Source organism: Caloenas nicobarica, chromosome 11 (assembly GCF_036013445.1).
Source record: "Caloenas nicobarica isolate bCalNic1 chromosome 11, bCalNic1.hap1, whole genome shotgun sequence".
NCBI lineage: Eukaryota > Metazoa > Chordata > Aves > Columbiformes > Columbidae > Caloenas > Caloenas nicobarica.
In genome coordinates, this window is record NC_088255.1 from 15,426,416 (window position 1) to 15,446,675 (window position 20,260).

Below are 20,260 nucleotides of genomic sequence, written 5' to 3' on the forward strand. Positions count from 1 at the left end.
GGCTGAAGTTCTTGCTGCCTAGGATTTACTGATGCAGCAGTTGTATCCACTACACTGCCTTGGGACTGACAAATGCTTGTGAAATTGTAATGGCTACTTCGAGTTGTGCAATATCAATTTGGTAAACACAGTTTATGTAACTCTATCCAGGATTGTACTTAACAGGATATGATCTAGTAATTCAATGTTTATATACCATAATGTGTTGGTATCCTTGTTCTGATCATTTTGTATTTAAGTATGAGCTTTAGAAGACCTCACTTCGTAAACTAAAAATATCTGTGCCTTTTTGTGTTATTGAGCCTGAAGAATTAAAGGAATTCTTCAGTGTAAAATAAGTTGTAGAATTCATCTTGGCCACACTGAGGAGTCTGAAGCACTGGGGTCTGGTCTAGACCTTTCCAGTGTTTTGCAATAGAAGATGCAGAACAGCCAGCCACGGGGGAAGAGGAAAACCTGCTGTCACTCTAACAAGCTCTGAAAGACTCTGGGTCCTCCTACAAGCTCTTACTGGGTCCCTGAAGTTTGCTTTATGCTTCTAGACAGATATCCAGTTATGTTGCAAGAAGGGAATGGCTCTTTACCCTTAACAGTCCACATAGATAAGGATTGCTTACTGCCAGAGAACCTATTTTTCAGAGTAATGAAGTAAAGCCAACAGGATTGGTGACAAGGGCTTGCCTTTCCTAGAACAGGATTCATCCCAGGAGAGCCTGGTGCACAGTAGTCAACAGCTCTAACGTTGTCGCAGCTGAATAACCATGAACGTGAGATGCTTCCTGGCCTGTGAGTACTATGAAGACTTTTTTTCCTTTTTTTTTTTTTTTTTGTAGCCTGTAGCAAAGGCTTTTAGGTGGTGTCATTAGATATGGTGCAAGTAATTCAATGGTAAAATTTTAGTGGCTTGTGTGCATGCTGTACTCTGGTTGAGAAAGTGATGTGATCCTTGTTAGCACACAGGGAGTTGAAGCCTTCCAAAATGTGCCTTGCTATGTTTTTAAAAGAATCAAATCGCAGGACAGGATTATCCCAAAGAGGATGTCTCTGCTCAGAAAACAAATTGGGATGTAATGTTAAATATAGTGTACATCTTAACATATGTTGGGTTTGTGGTTTGTGCTTCTGGTGACAAGCCTGTTCAGCTATAGGTAGCTTTATGCACAAATCTCAGTACATATGCCAGTAGAACCGTGTAACTATGTTGAATTTGCTGGATTGCGCTGATACAAATTTAAGCAGGATTTGTCCATATTAAGAAAAGATATGTATCTAATCAAATTCCACCTTTTTTTGTACTCCTGTTCAACTCTAGTGATTTCAGCAAAGGCATAACTGTTACTAACATCAAGCTTTGGCTTTGCTGTTTGGGTTTAAAAGAGGCTCCAGCAAAGCAAGGCTTACCAGTATTCACTGCAGAATTTCTGTCACTAGGAAAAGTTATTATTTCACACAGGGAAAGGCATGCAGTTTAAGTTGGTTGGGTTTTTTGTTTGTTTGTTTGCAGAGATTTTCAAAGTGGTGTGGTTGACAGAATTAACTGTCCCTTGTTAATGGAATGTGAATGAGAAACTGCTAAAAGCAGCTGAAGAACCAGGAGAGCTGGGAAATCTGCAGCCCATTGGCTGCACTAACATCACGGAAAAACATCTGCACTGCCGGTCTCTCAATTCTGCTGGTCACGCTTAATTATTTAGAGCAGAGTGAACATTTGAGTCCATTTTTTTCATCCTCTGAGAGTAGTTACATTAATATTTTCCTGGTGATTTGTACAGATAAGGTAGTGATTCTAAGGGCATTTCATGATGAAAGATGTGCTTTTAGAGACTTTCAGATACTTAAGTGAAGAACACAAAATGATCTTGCTACTTCATCAATCAGTGTAAAATGCTGCCTATGATTACTTTTAATGGAGATGTTAATCTCTTGAACTGCTTGTTCTGATGTTTCAAGTGCAATGTATTGGTGCATTAAAAATGAAGTTCTGATAGGTGCCATGTAGTGCCAAAGTCAGTTTGCATGTTTGATGGCTACAGTGGAGATCAGACCGGGGGTGGTGCTGACAATAGGGACTTTTTTTTCCCCAGGAGGAAGCAAGCACATAGAAAACTATATTGTGGTGGTGGTGGTGTGGGGTTTTTTTTGTTTTTTTTTTTTGTTATAACCACTGGTATATTTATAGGCTTTGTACAGTGGAAACTGAGACTATTTGACATCGACTGACACTCATGATGAGTAATGAAATGCATACATCTCAAAGCAACATGATGTTCTATAATACTTTGTGAAGTGTTTCCAGTAAATCACATACAGGTGCTTATCATCCATTAGAGGGCAGGACTCTCAGGGTTTTTAATCCCAGGTTGAGCACTTAGTTTCTTTTTGCATGGAACAAATATTTTGACTTATCCATTGAGTTATTGTCTCAAAGTGTCTCTTTCTCCCCTGACACTAGTGCTGTGAAGACCACTTAGTGATTGTAAAGTCAATTAAGGAACAAGGATTCTGCAAAAGACAGGTGTCAGGTACAACTGTTTATATGTTGTATATTTGAAACACGTTCACTGGATAGGACTCTTCAGACAATAAACTGTACTTAAGTGTCATCAAACAGACTACTTTGCCCGTCCCCTCGAATGGGACTTGGAGGTCAGTCTGCATTGCTCCAGAATGCACGAAGCTGACCAGGTTGCAAATGCAATCTGCTTGAAGTGAAACAGATGACAAGAAATATAGTCATGGTTAGAAATGACAACATAAAAATGAAAACTTCATACTCAATTGCTTTGATCTCATATTTGAGAAGAAACTGCTGTGGATTCTCTGATGGTGTGCTCTTCTGCTCTTGTTCAAAGCAGCAGCCCTGTAATGATGTGCTCTAGTTGGAGGATGTGACTAGTAGTTATCTTCTGGAGTTTGGGATGGAGAAATCCTTAGGATAGCCACATCTCCCTATTAAATATAAGGTACCTACATGCCTAACCTACTCACCTGGAATAATTCATGTCCTAGGCTGGTTCTTCAATGGCTGAGCAAGCTCTTCCTGCAGTGGTTGTCTACGTTTCAGCATTTTTACTGAACAAACTGCTGATAATTTGAAAAAAATGAGTACAGGATGATAATGGAAAGGTGGGTCTAGTTGTTTTGAGTGTCACAACAACAGTTTCTCTCACTTGAAGGCCTAGTTTGGAGCCTGATGATGCCAATAGTGCAATGCCATGAATGTGTCTCCAACTTTGCTTATTGGTTTACAATAGTGTGCTAAATCTCAGATGAATATGGAGCAGCAACATCCCTTGGATTTGTTGATCTAGCCAAGCGTGTAATTAGTGTTACAAAGAAAAAACAGGTGAGGCTTTGTGTAACTGACTTTGATAATTGAATATTGAAGAGAGCATTAGTGGCTGGAGTGTCCCTCTGAGGTGTCAATGAGAGCAAACACAACGTATTTCACACAGAAACTATAGCAAGAAATAACCATGGAAACAGTATCTTTTGAGCCTGCCAGGTGACAAAAACAGGCTCTTTCCTCCCTGTTTTCCATTATCACAGCTCCTGCATGGTGGGAGGAAAGTAGGGGACCAGGTAGCAGGATAGCTGTGGAGTGTGAAGGAGTTGAGCTCTGAAGCAAGGAAAGTGTTCTGTGGCATTGCTGTTCCTTCTGCATCCAGGCTATGGTCTGGGCCATGCCCAGAGGACAACCACCATTTTTCCAGTAGCAGAGAAGAGGACGTGATTTGCGTGGCTCAGGGATGATCAGTACTATCCAAGCTTGCAAGGATGGCTTATCCAATACGTATGGGAGCAAGCACTGGATGGAAAAAGAAACTCATTTGAATGTCCTTGTCATCATTAGATGAGCAAGAGGGACTTGATTACTCACCTGCACAGTCCTGCTAATAAAGCATATTATCAGGAAACCTAAGAAACGGCTAACCTACCTGCTGGCAAAAGAGCTCTCGTCCCCCTCATTAGATCAATGGAGAGAGAGCAGCGCTCAATTGTAGAAGTGCCGATGGTGATGAAAATTAGTTCCACTGGGGATTAAGCTTCAGGTTTTTTTCCTCCTTTGAGAGAGGAGCAGGATGGATCAGAGAAGAACAAGGTATTAATTCTATAGAAATAAAACCATTAAAAATGAAATATGAAGGCACAGCTCTCCTCAGATGTTGAGCGGCTGACAAATTCAGTGAGATGTGGGAAGGATGTGCATAGGACTGAAGACATGCCAGTCATGAAGCCAAAAGAGCTGAAGAACAGGAGCATACCTAAGAGGGTGGACACCAAAGTTGCATGGAAATTTCTTTAGGAAGGCATATAATTCAGGAGAAGAAAGCTTGGATTAGATTCATCATAGAACCATTCAGGCCTCAGTTAAGACATCAGGAGCAGACACTGGTGAGGTGGGTTGCTATGCCACCACTGGAATATGAAGCATCTAGCCAAGAGGAAAAGTTCTGCTGCTTACATAAACTCCAAGCAATGAATCTAGTGACATTTAATTCTAGTTGCTTGTTTTCCAGATTGCAGTAGTTAATTGTTTTTATGTTGAGTATGTGAAAAGGAGTGGTATTAGCTACAGGCTCTACTTCCTTCTCTCCTAGTCTTGCATGCACGTGTCATTTTCTCCTGCATTCACAGAGTAAAGGCTTTGGAAGGCTTTTTCTTAATGTTCATAGAGTCATTGGGTCTCTCTGTATAACTTAAGAGCTTGTCTTGTACAAGGCTGTTCAGCATACACAAAGTTAAGCCAGTGACTCCAGCTCAAGTAGAAATGTTTTTCTACATTTATTCCAAAAATCTCTAAGATACTAACTTCAAAGTGCTTCAAAAGGGTAGGTTTCTAACTAATGGGACCTGGGAAAGGTCTATAGGTTCAGAAGGGAGAAAGGCACTTGAGAAGAGAGAGGAGCTGTTAAAGGAAGATCTCAACTTCTCTGTTTAGAAGCAGCCAAAATTTCACAAGAGGATTGATCTCGAGTTATTTTGGATTAGATTTTATCTCTGATTAATCTGTTCCTTGATATCTATGCTCAGAGAGAAAAAAAAAACAACCACAAACCTGTTTAAATCTTTTGAGTGGTATTACAAAATAAACATTTTAATTTTATTTGAAGGAGTTAAACAATGTGGTCACACTTGAAGACAGTATATTAAAGTGTTGACGGATGTCCAGGTCCACTTTCCTCCATAATTAAAGCACTACTTGAATAAAACCTGAAAGGTTGTTGCCAGATCTCTTCTTTCAGCCTTCTTTCATTACATTTGAGGTTTAGGTTTTGTACAAACCTTGGCAGAAACTCGAGAACCAAATTTAAATCCAGAATATACTTGATGAATAGAAAAGAGCATGGCTGGGCACTTGTGGCCAAGTGAATGCTGGAGTTTTATGACTCTTTGCAATGGAGACTTCAGTCATCAGTTGTGGTGTTCTTTGAAAATTAACTTTTCTCCCTTTCATCCACAATATTAGCATGCTTGTAATATAAAATCTAAATATTTTTATTTCTGTTGGAATGTTGCACCCAAAGCTTTCAACACAAATATTTCTTGTTCATCTGGTTCTCACTCAAAAGTGTGAACTTTGTGCTATATTTACTTCAAAACACAAGTTTTGAAGTAAAATCTCAATTATTTTTTTTGTGGATGCTCATTCTAACAACTTGTCCAAGCCAGTATGCTTTGTTTGTGACCACATTTCACAAGATCACACAGAAACAGATCTATCTCCTCTGCTGTGATTAGAATCTATCTCACTTTTTCTGCTGTATGACCTTGTAGCAAGGTCTTATCAGCCAAAGCTATGTTGGTTTATGCCTATTATCTTATACGAGATTCCTCACTGAGGTTTATTGACCCTTGCCTCCTGTTCCAGCTCTGTCAAGAGCAGGACTTCCATTCATTTGTAGTGCTCCTAACAGTGGAAGAGATGGGACTGGGTAACTGTTTCTAAGCAGTTACTGTGCTTTGTATTAAAATAGCTACCACATACTAAATTTTGCAGTGAGTGAAAGGTATTTGCAATGCTTCTTTCTGCAAGTGTGGATTAGGTACCTAATATGCACCCTGTTCCCTGGGGGATACAGATGACGTGACATCCCTGGAAGGCAAGGTAATCATCACTGAAGTCAGATAGAAAAATTATTCTATCCACCAAACAGAAGGGCATCTGAATGGCTTTGTTAGTGCTAAATAACACTGAGGACATGAAATGGAGGCAGAGTACTGTGAAAGAGCAGGAAAAGCAGCTGAGAACAAGTCTAGCCTTTTCCACTGAACTGAAAAAATTCGGGACAGAGTATTTGTGAATCACCTGAGAGTCCACAACTCTAAAATATTCACATCTGGGATGGACTGGGAATCCTTACCGTGATACTACACTATGTCAATGTGGGGTAGCTGCAGTACGTGCTTATCCCCGTGTAACCTGCTACTAAGACTAAAGAGTGTCTCTGCTCTTCCGAGATGACATTTTCTCTTGTCTGTCTCAAAAGGCTTAAGCAAGATGTAGCGCTGGGTTGAACACTCTATCCTGAGGTGAACTGTGCTCTTAGGAAACACTCTGTAATTGTACCCAACCATACTGGTTTTTGTTTTGTAGCCGTCATGCGTGCTTATGTTTTAGTTTAACCGGGTGTGTGCTGAAAGATCGATTAAAGTCGGCAATTGTAGGCTTAACTGCACTTTTGCCCCCTTGTCCTTAGTGGTTTTGAAAATATGATTTGCTTGCTGTCTGATTATGCATCCACTACCTTGGTAGGAGAACTACTGATATTTCTGGTAGAAATTGTTGTGTTATGGATTTATTTTTAACGCCTGTCCATTCTTATTGCCTTTAAAAAGAAGGGACATAGTGTTGGTTTTCCTCTTCCTTCATTAAAATCCTTGCTTCTAATAGTGGAAGGTTGCTTAGCTCATGAGCAGGCTGGGGTTACTCCCATGTAATGTCACCCTAACATTTGGGTATCTACATGAATACTTATTTACTGCAGAACCATCCACAGGAATCCTAATAAATGACACTGCATCTAAAAACTCTGATTCCTGACTATAAAGGGAACAAAACCAGCTGTGGGTCAATAGAAATACAAAAGAAATGTTGACTTACATGCAACATTAAACAGAATCAACTGTCTGGGTTTGTCCTGCAGAGCAGTGTGGATGCTCACTTGAGGGAAAGGGGTTTCCAGCCCAACAGTGCTGATGGCATGTGGTGGGGACCTACGCCTTGGAAAGGGGACAGTGCTGACATCTGGAGCCCAAAAAAGGTGTCCTAATGGAGGGAAGAACTGGATCTGAATGAGTTTTGATACCTTAATATTTGAGGTTATGGACTGGTGCTGGTAGAGAGCACCTGCAGGCAACTGAGCGAGAAGTTGCTGTATTGGGCAATTAAACAAAAACCTGAGGTTTATTCCTAACATGTTTCAGTTAGTCTTTATTTCCAAAATAACAATATGAGATACTTGGGTGCTAATCCATGCTTGATGTTGTTTTAAACAACAGCAACAACAACAAAAAGCCTACCCCCTCAAAGCGCTTGATGTCAATGCATTGCCTAAATTTACTAATGTGTTAGGCATTTTGCATTTGCTTCACTGCAGTTTTATTTTTAGTCAGTTCCTAGTACGAGTGAATAAACAGAAGGCCATACCAAAGCTTTCTACATGGGTTATCTTTGACATATTTTTTCTCTGTTACTTTCAATTACTCCAAAGTAATGCTGTAGGTACTGCAGAAAATAAATAGCTCATGTTTAATTTTGGAGGAATGACATAGGTATGACAATATAAATAGAAAGCAGTGGAAAAAAAAAGGTTGCTGGTTCAGATGCTGAAAGCATAGTAGCTGAGACAGTCTAGAGCTGAGCAGGGAGGCAAAGACCAACAGCTTACCTAGAACAGGCTTTGTAGGACATGACTTCATGCCTTTTCTTTGGACCTAGGTTGGTCAGGCAGAAGCTAAGCTGAGCCTAACTCCCTGTTCCAGAGGAGTGTCCTAACTGCTGTGGCCACACACTACAGGCTGTTCTCGTAATCCTGTGTTCTTAGAGAAGTAAACATTTTGGAGACATGCCAAATTTCAGCTATGCAAATCTCCTCTTAGGAAAGGGAACACCCACAGTGCCATGAATTTAAACTCCCAATCTGAAACCTCTGATACTACTCAAGTTATTTTATTGTTTTGTTGGTTTTTTTTTTAACTTAAGCAGTTATTACATTGCAAATGGAAGCTATTAAACCTTTGGGAAACTGGAGCATCTAAAAGTGAAGTTTCTTCCCTTCTCTCCCCACCTAGAACCGTAACTCGCATTAGAACAGTATTTTCTGGGTTCCTGTGTGTGGGAAAAAAATAATGCAAAGGGTTGAGTAACCCCATCTATGGAGTTGCTAGAGGAAATATTGGGAAACTGGAGTGCCTTGCTTTCTTCAAAGTGTTCATCTTTGTCTGTACAGACCTCCTGACGTGTGTGGAGCAGTCTCAGCTTGAAGTGTAGTATCAGGATTCTCCAGGCTTTCTCTTTTTGTGTGCATTGCTTGGTACTATGTGGTTTTTATACTGTTGCCAATGCTTTGTGGGTGCCTGTTCTCAGCACTTCTTTTGATGACTTTCTTAATTAACTTGCATCCACGTGGTAAACTTCAATTTCTGAGGTCAAATGGATTCTACTGGTCACCTTATGGAAGTTAATGAAAAAGAGTCTGGTTTGTAAGTCAAATAAGAAATTTGTTCCCGATACTGTGATTACGTTATCTTCGTTCAAAAACTTCTGTAACTTTCTTGATGACACTGGTTTGAATTTGTTTTACAGATGACTCAGGGCTTTGCTCTAAAACTTGTAAATGATCTGATTAGATTTGAACAAACTGTTCTTCTGGAATAAACTGGACTCAGTTGGCCTCTGGGAGGTTGTGCTCATTACATTTTTGGTTTCAGATCAACAAAGAAACTGAGTGTGAGATGAACTTTAGTAGATGTGGAAATAGTTTTCTGGGTGGTTTACTATGTCTTAGAGTACTGCAACAACAAACTGCTAGCATCTTCTGTAAACGACGGCAAGAAAAAGGTGTTTCTATAGTGGGATTTGTGGTCTCTTATAAACCCATATATGTAAGATTTCTCTCTTTCTGCAGTGCCTGGCTGGAGCAGGAACACAGATTGCCATTTTACACTAAATGCTTTCCATTTAGGTGGCTGAAGTTGGGGGGGGGTTTACCTCTGGCTCTGCTACTTCTGCATGGAAGAAGGATTTCCGTTGTAAAGGAAGAATGCTGCTCAACAGGATTAAGAAGAGTAGCATTAGGGCCTAAAGTGTCTTCTGGACTGATTATCGGAAGCCACAGGGATAAATTTCTGGTGATTTTAATAAGATAATGTTCTCCTTTTAAGACCAGCTAACTCCAGCTGAGCCTACTGAGGTCACCTTTGAGCTAGAATATCTGTCTGGAAGGGGAATGGTACCCTGAAGTAAAGGGAAAAAATTGTTACCTTGAACAAATGTGCAATAAGTAAGACTCTGTAAACCCTGTAAATGACTCCAAACTTTTGTCTGTGCAGCTGATGGTAGAAGTTGAGCTAAGCTCTAGTCAGGGTAGGCATGCGTTTGAGAGCTAAACCAGTATTTAACAATGATGAAGATTGAACACCGGTGCCCCTCACTTTCTTCTGCCACAGCGTGATGTAGCCTACATGCAGACTGCTGTTTCTGTGATTTAAAATCAGCTTGCTCTGCCTCCCCTCTCTGCTGTCAGTGGTGGCATTTTCCAGATGCCTTCCCAGGACTTAACTCAGATTCTGAGCCTGAGCAGTCCTGCCTCTTGGGCTTGTGTAAAAGTGTCTGCCTCGGGTGGGAAATGATATACAGTAGTCTCCTTTATTTACAGGAACATCTCTTTAATGAGAAATACTCTCTAGAATTTCCCCAAAGAATAGTCGGGCTGCCGTACTTGCATGTCTTGTTTCCTGGGACACACACGGAAAGGGCATACGGATTTCTCACTGCCCAGAGTGAAAAACGTTCCTGGTGAATGTACATTTTCTCCTGAAGTTCAGAGGTATATTGGGATCTATGGTATTTCTGTGTGGTTTGGAGTGCTTCTCTGTTCTTTGCCTCTGAAAGAGGGGTTTGATTTATAGCGGTTCTCTGTGAAAAATGGTGATACATGGTTTATAATGGTATTCAGCCGACAACAGTAATCTCCCAAGTGTTCATTTAAGAAAAGCAAAAGTGCAAGGGGGGACCCAAGTTGCCTGGTAGATTTGAGGCTATTTCCACCATGCTCAAAATCTTATGCTGTGGGTACTTGAGGGAAGATCTGAAGAGAGATGTGTTTGTTCTGCAAAACTTGACAGAGGCACCCCATAAGCAGTACAAGACGTCTTTGGAAAAGCTGCAACACTTTGGGCATCCTCCTGGAGTGGCTGAGCAGGCTGTGGGGTTGCCTTGCCCTCCCCTCCCCAGCAAAGGCTTGTGAAATTCAGACCCGGATCACAGCATCTGTGCTCTGAGCGGTGGGTTTGGTCCAACATTTGCCTGTGGAAGCTGCAGCTCTTGCCCAGGTCAAACAAAAACAGTGGAAGAGATGGCCCATAACACTTGAGCACTCTGATCCATGTGTACTGTGACTTCAGGATGCGTCTCCTCCTGCATTTGGATAAAACCAGGTTCTTTTTTTTATTTCCATGAACACTCTGGATATAGCTTTTCTTCTGACTGTCAGATCAAATGGTTTGGGGCTTCTGGACACTGCTTCAAGAGCTGAGAAGAGCTGTTGTACATGGATATTTTGTTATGGTTATTCCGTAGTTTTCTTCATCTTGCGTTTCTGAAAAGGCCTCTCTCTGCTGAATTCCCTTCCCTTGGTGTGTGAATTGGTGTTAGAATGAGAATGTATAGGTGCTCCTTACTCCGTCTTCCCTTCTGCCTGCTCAGTTGGTGCTAATGCATTGTCTGAGGGCAATAGACCCCTTGGGGTGAATAAATACCTCTCTAGTAGAGGCAAAACATATTTTTACTGTCCCTGATGCCAAAGGGATGTGCTTGCGATGGCAGCAGGCAGTTGCTGCCTGATTCTCTGCCAGCACCTTCTTAGCCAGGCATTTCCCAAGAGAGAGCTTTTGGCTTCAGTGATACATTACTTGCAAAGATAAGGAATTGTGGCCTCTTCTCTACTGACTAGGCATAGCAAGTTTCTTTTTTTGAGAATATTTCATTAAAACTTTATCCCGATGTGCTGCCAGATGTTCTTGTCATAACAGTGCCCAGATGTGTCTTTAAAATTGTCTTTATCCATTGGTTTTGATAACCTTCCTCGGCAACTTACCCTCTGTGCTGAACACTGTATGCATTGTCATGAGGAGTTCTGCTCAAGTGCCTGGGTCTCTCCTGGTGTTGTTTTTTGTGTTGTTGGGGTTTTTTTTTGTTTTTTTGGTTTTTTTTTTTGTCAGAGTCTCAATAAACTAGGAAACACCAACTGCATGTTGGCCAGGGCTTTAGATTTATAGTTCTCTGGTTGGGGACCAAAAACAGTTAAAATAAATCCCAGTCATCTTGCCTTATCTTGCTGGTGAAACACTCTCTGCAGGAGCTGAATTCATCCTCTTGTTTCTGCTGGTTTAGCCGTTTGTTATTCCGTGTGCCTTCTCTATTGAATGAGTCCTAGCCGTTGCACAGGAAAGCACTTTTTTCCCATGCTTTGATTGAAACTTCCTCCTGTTTCAGCTGTGTTTTACCAAGAGGACTTTGTCCTGAGCAGCAAAGGAAAGACACAGATCCTCAACGCTAGCTTGCGAAGCCCATGCTGAGAATTCTTGTTTTCATACAATAATAGCCTTCCTAAGGAAGGCAGTTGGAAGAGCACACGTCATCCACACTGTCTAAGGCAATGACATCACTCGGGCTGGTATGATGTCCTTTGTTAATGCACCCTCTGGACCTATTTGCATTCCTACATACAGTGGGAAATCGTAAAGATTTCATGAGAGCTAAAACTAATAAAGCTTCTCAGGAGGGGATTCCTGGGGGCCTATGTTGTTTCCAGTTGGGTGGTTTTGCATAATTTTTTTTTTTCTTGCAGATACTTTCAAATACTCTACATCAGCCTTGCATTTTTATTTTTCATTCTATTTGGAAGGCATATTTTGAATTCTCAGCAGAATTTTTCTTTATGATACTCTAGTGTCACAACCACAGATAAAGCAAATGTTTAGTTTTCTGGTTTTAAATTATCAGCAAACTTTTTCTGGTATTTTATTTTCCTTTTTTCCTAATGATGTACAAATACCTATAAGAAAGGGCTTTTCCTTATCAGAATCTTTAATCAATGGTTGCTGCTGCTTCTGACCACTTGCTGCATCCTGGATGTGACCGTTTCATATCAATGTATTGGTTTGAGTGACCTGGGTGCTGTCATCCCAATGGAAGTGACGGACCTGGACTTGTAACCATAATCTGCCTCAGTAATGACACACATTAGTTCCAGAGGGATCCTTGAGTTGGGCGACTTTAACATCTTCCTGCTGCCTCACATCTGTGGTTTGCAGCAGTACCAAGGGGACCTGAGTTCAGCAAACCACATGCCTACTTCACCCGTGCATATGTGGAGATGTGGTTTCTGGATATGCTCATTCTGTCCTTGTCTGCTTCTCCGATTAAGCCTTCCCCTTATAAATTTATTTCTGATGCAGGTGCTACCGTCTTGCGTATATTCTTGAATAAGTTTCCACCATTAATTTTTAGTTTTATCCAATACCAGGCCTATTGCTGAAAATTCAGTGTCTAGAGATGTAATATAAGTGAACATGAACATTTCAATGGTGACTTAAAGCATAAATCCCTGAATTAACATCTATTCTATCTTCCCTGTCAATAAAAGATGACATTAAAGGAAAGGAGTAGGTAAGGAGTAGAATTAAGGTTTTACAGTTCTTGATTGCTTAATGCATGGAAGACAAGAATTTCAGATATTCCCAGATTTCATTATTCTCCAGTCTGTTATTTGCTCTTTCAAATGAATCAGCATCCTGTCAATGATGCAGTTGTGTTCCATAGTTGCAAGAACTACATCTGAGTCTGAGTTAAAGCATGGTACTGGCTCTGCAGATAGCAGTGTTCCAGTCATGTCGGCAGAGAAATGGGAAGTGGTGCCTGGGTCAGACCAAGGCTTGGATGAAAAACTGTTCAGTGCTGCCTGTCCCTGCTTTTTGCTGTCCTGAGAACCTGACCCTTGGTGTGAGTTCTTCAAGCACTGTTAATGCCAGTCCCGTAATGCATAAAAACGCCAACCACCTCGCTAGAGACAGCACTATAATGCTGGCCAGGCTGCTGCGTGAGGCTTTGCTCGTGTCACTGCTGTCCCTCCTGCTTGTCCCCGTGGTCTGTAGCATGTTACTGCAGCTGGAGGATGCAGGAAGATGCAGGGCAGCTTTGTAGGCTTTTAGAATGATATTTATGTTTCATACATCCAATCCACCCAAAACCATCTAAAAATAGCTCAAAAAATGGCTGAAGTACTGATTTCTATCAGATTCTTTTCACCACTGGAAGAGAACGGATGTGTTGTGCTCTATTAGAGCACAAATTTGAGCATGAGCTACCCTAAAATGTGGTCTTGCTGTTGTTACGTCCTGTTTGTTGCATTTTTGTTTCCTTTAGTTCCAACTGCAGTGGCCTGTGGGTAAAAAAAAAAAAAAAGCACTTCATTTTTCTGATGATTACAGTTTTAACCATGGAAAAATACTCTAATATTTACAGTGGAGTAAGTGCTGCTTTTACTGTGAGACAAATGTGTCTCATAATCTGGTATGGGCTTCCAAGCATCCAGCATGGGAGAGCCCTGATAGCCCCACATAGCAGGGAGGAGGATAACTGGGAAGAGAAATCCTTGGGTTGCCCAGACTGATGGACTCCATCTTCTGTGTGCTATGCAAAATGGTAAACTCTATGCATCATTTTTCCTAAATGAAGAACAAATCTGACCCTTTAATCCTCTTTCTCTAATTACCCTACATCTGTACCTTGCTTGATTTGGGCCTTAATGCAACAAAGCTTTTTATGCATATTAAAGTGTTTTCCTTGATCAGGTCCTTGGGTTCTAATTCAAATACTCCCAGAGGCCTTTTTTCCATGCTTTGGACACTGTTTCCACATTTCCAGACAGGAGCAAAACATGTTGGGTGTTTGGGGTTTGTGTTTGTTTTTTTTTTTTTTTTTTCCTCCTTGGCATGCCTCACAGAAACCTCTCTTACCAGTGCTTGAAAGCATTTTGGCTCTTTCTCTAAGTATCCTGATAATGAAGCTGGTCTGATATGTAGGTACAGTCAGGACAGACCTTTCAATAGAGCTTAGGAGCTGCTGCTCACACTGCTAAGTGCTCCAGGGCAAGCATCTGATGTGCAACTGTGCCCCACTGCCCACCCAAACTGTTGGGATGGCTCCCCAGGGCTCTCCACATCCTTCTGCCTGTGATGAACTGACAGCACCTTGTATACGGCCACGCAGCCGTCCATCTTTCCTCCTTTTCCAAGACAAAGGACTCAAATTCTTCATGAATATTTGCTTTGGTTTTCATGCCACTTCAAAGCTTCTTCGGAAAGCTGATTTGCTCTTTTGCCACCCAAAGTTTGATTCCCAGCATCCTGTCATGGCTGTACCAGGCAATAGAGAACCCTCTCCTGTTTTGCAGCACCTCCCTTTTTATTTGGTGCCAGGCTGGTTTCTTGTGGACTTTTTGTGATGCAGGTGAATTGCTTGGGTTTGTGGGGGTCTTTTTTGTGTGTTTTCCTCTCACTGCAGGTGAGCAAGCACCAAGCACATTTAGCTTGTTTCTGCCCAGGGTCTGGCCATGCCACACCTCTGCCCTGCCTTGTCACCCCTGCCCATCCTTGATCTCCTCTGCCTAATTTGCTCCTAATAATCGCACCCATTCACACTCAATAAATTTATCTCAGGGTGTACAGGATGCATGGCATTTGCAAGTAGTTGTCTCTGTTTTCCCTTCCTTTTCATATCTGTCTTCTCTACTGAGACTGCAGGGCAGAGATCCTCTCTCTTTTCAGAGAGGATCACAATTTCAGCTGAGCTCTACAGGCTTCTGCATAATACAGAGCAATATTTGCTTTAATTTAACTACCTATTTGTATTCTCTTGGTGTGTTGCACTCTGCTCTGAAGATTTTGCATTGTCGGGCAGGTTGCTTTTGCTGAACAACCCAATGGTACTGAAGAGCAATCCGTAACCTTTTAAGAGGGGTAGTTCAGGCAACGTTGAAGAGCATGTCATGATGTGCAACATATCCCTTCTATGGTAAAGATGGATAATTTATACCCCTATAGAATGTCCTCTATGAGGTTCTGTGTGCTTTGAAAGGGAGCTTTATGAATCCACTTAGGTTTTATGGAATTGTATGGGTGTTGTCCATGTTTAAAATTTTGTTGGTCATCTTTATTGTGGCAGAAAATTGAGTTTCCCTTTTATTGGTCTATAATGGTGGCTGGTATATGTCACAACACTCACAGTAAAAAAACAAAACAAAGTTTACTTAAGTTTGGGACTCCACTGTATTTCATATTTCATTGCCCCAAGGAAATATCTTAAAATTGCTCTACTGCTTTTGAAAGAAAAATGTTCTGGCTGGATTTGGAACTGGACTGTTGTTTCCCTATTTCACATTAAAGAAGGAAGAGCTGCTTCTATGCCTATCACAAACCTGTGGCAGAGAGCCATAGGATATAAAGTGCAGATGAATGCAGAGAAAGTGTCTCTCTAATAAAAAGTGTGGAAAAAATTTTACTGCCTCTTTATCCATATGATGGCCTGTGGGCATACAAGGCAACAAAGGGCATTCCAAGGCAATTGATACAGGCCAAAAGAGCACCCAAAGCAATAGCAGTATGTGAAGGTAGCAATGCCCAATATCTGACAGATGAGGCACATCCTCAGACTTGCAGTTTGCAACTCCAGAAAGTAACTTTTATTTCTCCCTCATGTTCAGATTCCCTCTTTCACCTTGGACCTTGCTCCGTCTTGTGCTGAAGTTGAGAGCAAAGCCCTGGCTAAAGGTCACAGAGCAGGCTTGGTCCTTCACCTTCTCAACCATCTGCCACTGGGTTGGAAGAAAGGGATGGTTTCTCCCAGTTTATCCTCTCTGAGAGTGTCAAGCACTTTGGCATCCAGACAGACTTATTTTTTTTCCATATCTTTGTGGTATTTAACATGTCAGTTCTGCATCTCAGCTGGGACTTTGAGTGGTTACTGTGATATTATCATAATCATCACAGGTAAATGGGCAAAGGATTCAGGGCTCAATAGATGTTTTCTCTTGGGTTTGGCCACCAGAATCTGCATGCATGTGTTCTGTTGCTGTAATCTTGTCTGAGCACGTTGCAAGTGCCCACTGTTTACTTTTGGGATTCATTGAACACATCATTAAATTACTTCTGCGGGTTAATTGAAGAAGCTACATGAGTTCAGGCATTAGGATGAGCTGAGTACTAATCCCCTCTGTGTGTTTTGAAAGCCCATCTCGAAATCAATAACTATGCAGCTATTCTCCCCTTTTAAATAAATATTGTCATAAAGGGCCCGATCCTTGCTGGTATAGACAGTGGTTATTGGGCTGTTCTGTTGAAGGTATCTTTTGGAGGAGGATACAAAAGGGCAAACCATGAACCTAAAGAAAAACACTTTTGTAGAGAGAGTCAGGTTAAAATCAAGCAGGTTGAGGAGGAAATGATGCCTGGTGTAATGTACTTTAATCTATTTTAGGTTTGCATCACTAATTAGTCTCTTTTATGGTTCACATTACTGCATGCAAGTGCATATTTATAGAAAGATAGTTTGTCCTAACTGTTAGCATACCCTTCTAAAATAAATAAGTAGTCATTTCTGCCTGCGGTTGTTTTTCTGTGGATTTACAGTCTTTCAATGACTTACATGAAATGCGGAGTAGCTGCGGTGGGAGACAGGAAGCTCTGCATGATCAGCAATAACTGCGTGAAGAGCAATAACTGGAGCTGCTAGTCACTCACAGGTTGTGATCCAGTAGCAGCCCTGAGTAAAACACTTGCTTTAATTCCTTTAAAAACATCCTTATCTGATGACCAATATTTGTGAGAGAGTAGGTACAAGCTTTGTGCATGTACTGAGACAGAGGATATGTGATGATTTTCACTGTGAATGGAGACCTCATGGTGCAAGTTTCCAAGCTACGGGAGTGAGTGAGTCAGAGTAAACACGGAAATGTCAGAACTGACTGTCCTCCTGGATGTTGCTATGATAAAATCCATCTCCTGGCAGTCAAGTATTTGCACAGCCCCAGAAGGACCTGGGATTGGACAAGGTGCTTTAAAGCTGGTCAGTTTGCTGTGAAAAAAAAAACCTTTAGGAGATCTTGCTTCAGGTCCAAATCTATTGGGTGTCTCTTTTTCTAATCCCAGCTGTGGGAGTATCTGGTATGAGGTACAGGACAGGACTTGGTCTTCAGGCACTGGAATAATCCAGCTTCCAAAAGTAAAGGCGTCAAGGCATCAGACATCACTTTAGGCCTGCTTGTGGGGGGCTGCCCCATCTTAGCACATGAATGGGACTGTGGCTGGCAGATTGTTGGATTGAAACACTCTGACACCTAATATTTTATCAACAGGGAGGGAATAAGATTAATGCACAAATCAGGCTGGGTAATATGATTGCAGACATCGTGTTTAACTGAGCAACAGGAAAAAGGAGGCTTCCATATTTCTGACAGGATCTTAAAGAGGCTTTGCAGATCATGGATATCTAGTTTGAGAGAAGCTGAGAAAAATGAATTGCTGCTGTGCAAAGGGAGGCCCTTTCCCTGCCAGTGCTGTGCAGCATGCTGCCTCCAAAGAAAGAATGAAAAGAGGGAAACAAAGCCTGTGGGAGAGATGCATGGCAAATTAAACCTCTGGATAACCCCACGTCAGTAAATCACTTGCCCCAAACACTAGTACTTCGTTCCTCAACATGCCATGAAATAGTGTAAAATGAGGACTTAAAACCCTGCGTATTTGAAGCTGAAGCCTTACATAAGTGCATGAAATAGCAGACCTCAGGAAAACTCTGCAGGGCTGTTACATACCACAGGCTGTTACCTCCATATGGTGTTCCAGCCAAAATGCCCCATGATCGGGGTGAAACAGGGGAAATGCCTTTTCCGTGGCATTTGTGGTACACCAAAAGTTGGACATATGTTATGCTTAACTTGAATCTCAACTGGAAAACCAAACTAAACTCCATCCTCTAGGGATCAGCCTCTGTTCTGCACGTTTGTGACAGGCTGGAACCTTCCCCTGCAATGTAAGGTCTTTTCTCAGATGCTTGTACATGATAAAATGGTTTAATTGTAAAAAGCTCTCACTAGTTACTAAATATCCGAGATATGATTGCTATGCAGTGGTCACAAGTAATGTAACATTCACAATTAAATTATATATATATATGCTGGAATTCAGCCAGAAAGAGCACTTTGGGCAACCTTTCCTCTGTTCCCCTGTGCTCATCCCCACCGCTCAACACAGCAGAGATCCAAAGCCAGATGCAGCCCATGTGTTCCAATAGATTTGCTCCTTTGCAGTTCCTTCAGGAGGCAAGACAGAAGCAGAAAGGATCTCTCTATGTGCACATGTGTTTTTCCAGGCAAGTGAAGGAATTTGGTGTCATTGTTAATGCTGTTTTGTTAGCAGACTTAAGTTAGCTTCTTGGAATCCAATTTGTTACAGTGACTTTTTTTTTTTCTTCTTTTGGACTAAAATGCCTTGTAAAAGTCTTTGTGAGATGGGTTTCGGTCTCTTCTATCTCTTTGATGTTACTACTTTATTTGCTATTTGCATTGCAGTAATGTTGAGGACCAGGGTCGTCTTGTGCCTAGAACAAATGTAATCAAAAACAAACCTCAAAAAACTATGCCTATATTTTTGTCTTAGTAAGGTATGACAATACAGATAGACCTTCAGGAGGGCTTAAAGGAGAGTGTTGTGTTTATATACAGAGTGATTATATTATAAAAATCCATGTACACTGCTTAGCCATAATGCTGCATCGCTAACTTAGTAAATGGGAAACCATGGAACAATATCACTGCAGGAGGACAACTGGGGCTGTAGAGAGAAGTGGTAGGAGAGACCTCTTGGGCCCTGGAGAGTCCCGTGTTGAGGAAAAGGGATGAAAAGCTGCAAATATGGATGTGGTGGCTCTAAGTGAAGCACTAGGAAGAGCCTGACAGCAGCGCTGCTGGGAGCTTGCCATTCATCTACCTGTCTGTCTGAGATTGACAGTTTATCAACCATCTTAAACTTAAAAGAGAAGGGAAGTTTCTAAGATGAACAGATTCACACAAAAGCAAAAATTCCTCTTGCCTGCATCATCTGTGCAGAACAAGCTGGTAGTCTGTGGTGCAACTTTACAAAGCCCAACTCCTGGTGGATGAGCTCTGAAATGCTCTCAAAAATGCAAATTATTTTGCCTCCTGCATCTTTTTCTGATAGTAGCTTCTCAAAAGTCCCACATTTAAGGCACTAAAATGTGGCTTTCAGCTGAAGCTGAATTGTGGTGTGTTGCTACTACAGAGTTCTGAGTTTTGCTGCATGAAAACACAGTTCTAGGTAATCATATATATTTCCCAAATGGTGTTAAGTTTCTAATCCAGCTGCAAATTCTAGTCATTCCTGCTGTTCATTCAGGCGCCTGCAGAACCACCAGCTCCAGTGAACTGTAACCATACATAAAATAAATTGGTACATAAAGCTATGCTATTTATAAAGTGTTGTACCGACATTTCCCAACCAAATGTTCGAATGTCAATGTGTTTGTGGCACGAGGATGCTGATAAGGGCTGTCTTGAAGGCAAAGGGATGAGGCAGACAAGGTATTGAGCTGCTGTCCCTGCACAACCAACTGCGCTGAAGTACAGCACATTGCAGGCAAGGGGAGTCAGAGAGATGTCTCTGCTGCAAGTTTGAGTGAAATTGTGCTTTGAGGTTTGCTTAATTTTGGAATTACAGTGTGATTGTAAAGTGGATAAAATTAACTTTCCATGTTTCACCAGTAGGCATCCCTGAAACTGCAAGGACAAGGAAAATGGAGGGAAAATGAGAAAATACAGGGTATTCTGTCTTAACAGGGTTTGTAGGTCAGTGGTAAATGAAAGTGTAGCTGGTTTCAGAGAGTTGCTTTCATGCACAAGAGGCAGGCTTCCATCCCTGGACTTCCCCGCTGGGCTGTAAGCTGAGAGCTCCCGGCTGCTTG

The 20,260-nt window shown here is 41.5% G+C and overlaps 1 long non-coding RNA gene across 1 annotated transcript in view; it reads left to right on the forward strand.

Moving 5' to 3' along the window:
• Positions 1 to 573: 573 nt before the first annotated feature.
• LOC135993071 (uncharacterized) overlaps positions 574 to 20,260 on the forward strand; it is a 41,504-nt gene continuing 21,817 nt past the window's right edge. The window contains exon 1 of the long non-coding RNA XR_010606815.1: positions 574 to 786. This is a non-coding gene — a long non-coding RNA (uncharacterized LOC135993071). The remainder of the gene's footprint in view (positions 787 to 20,260) is intronic.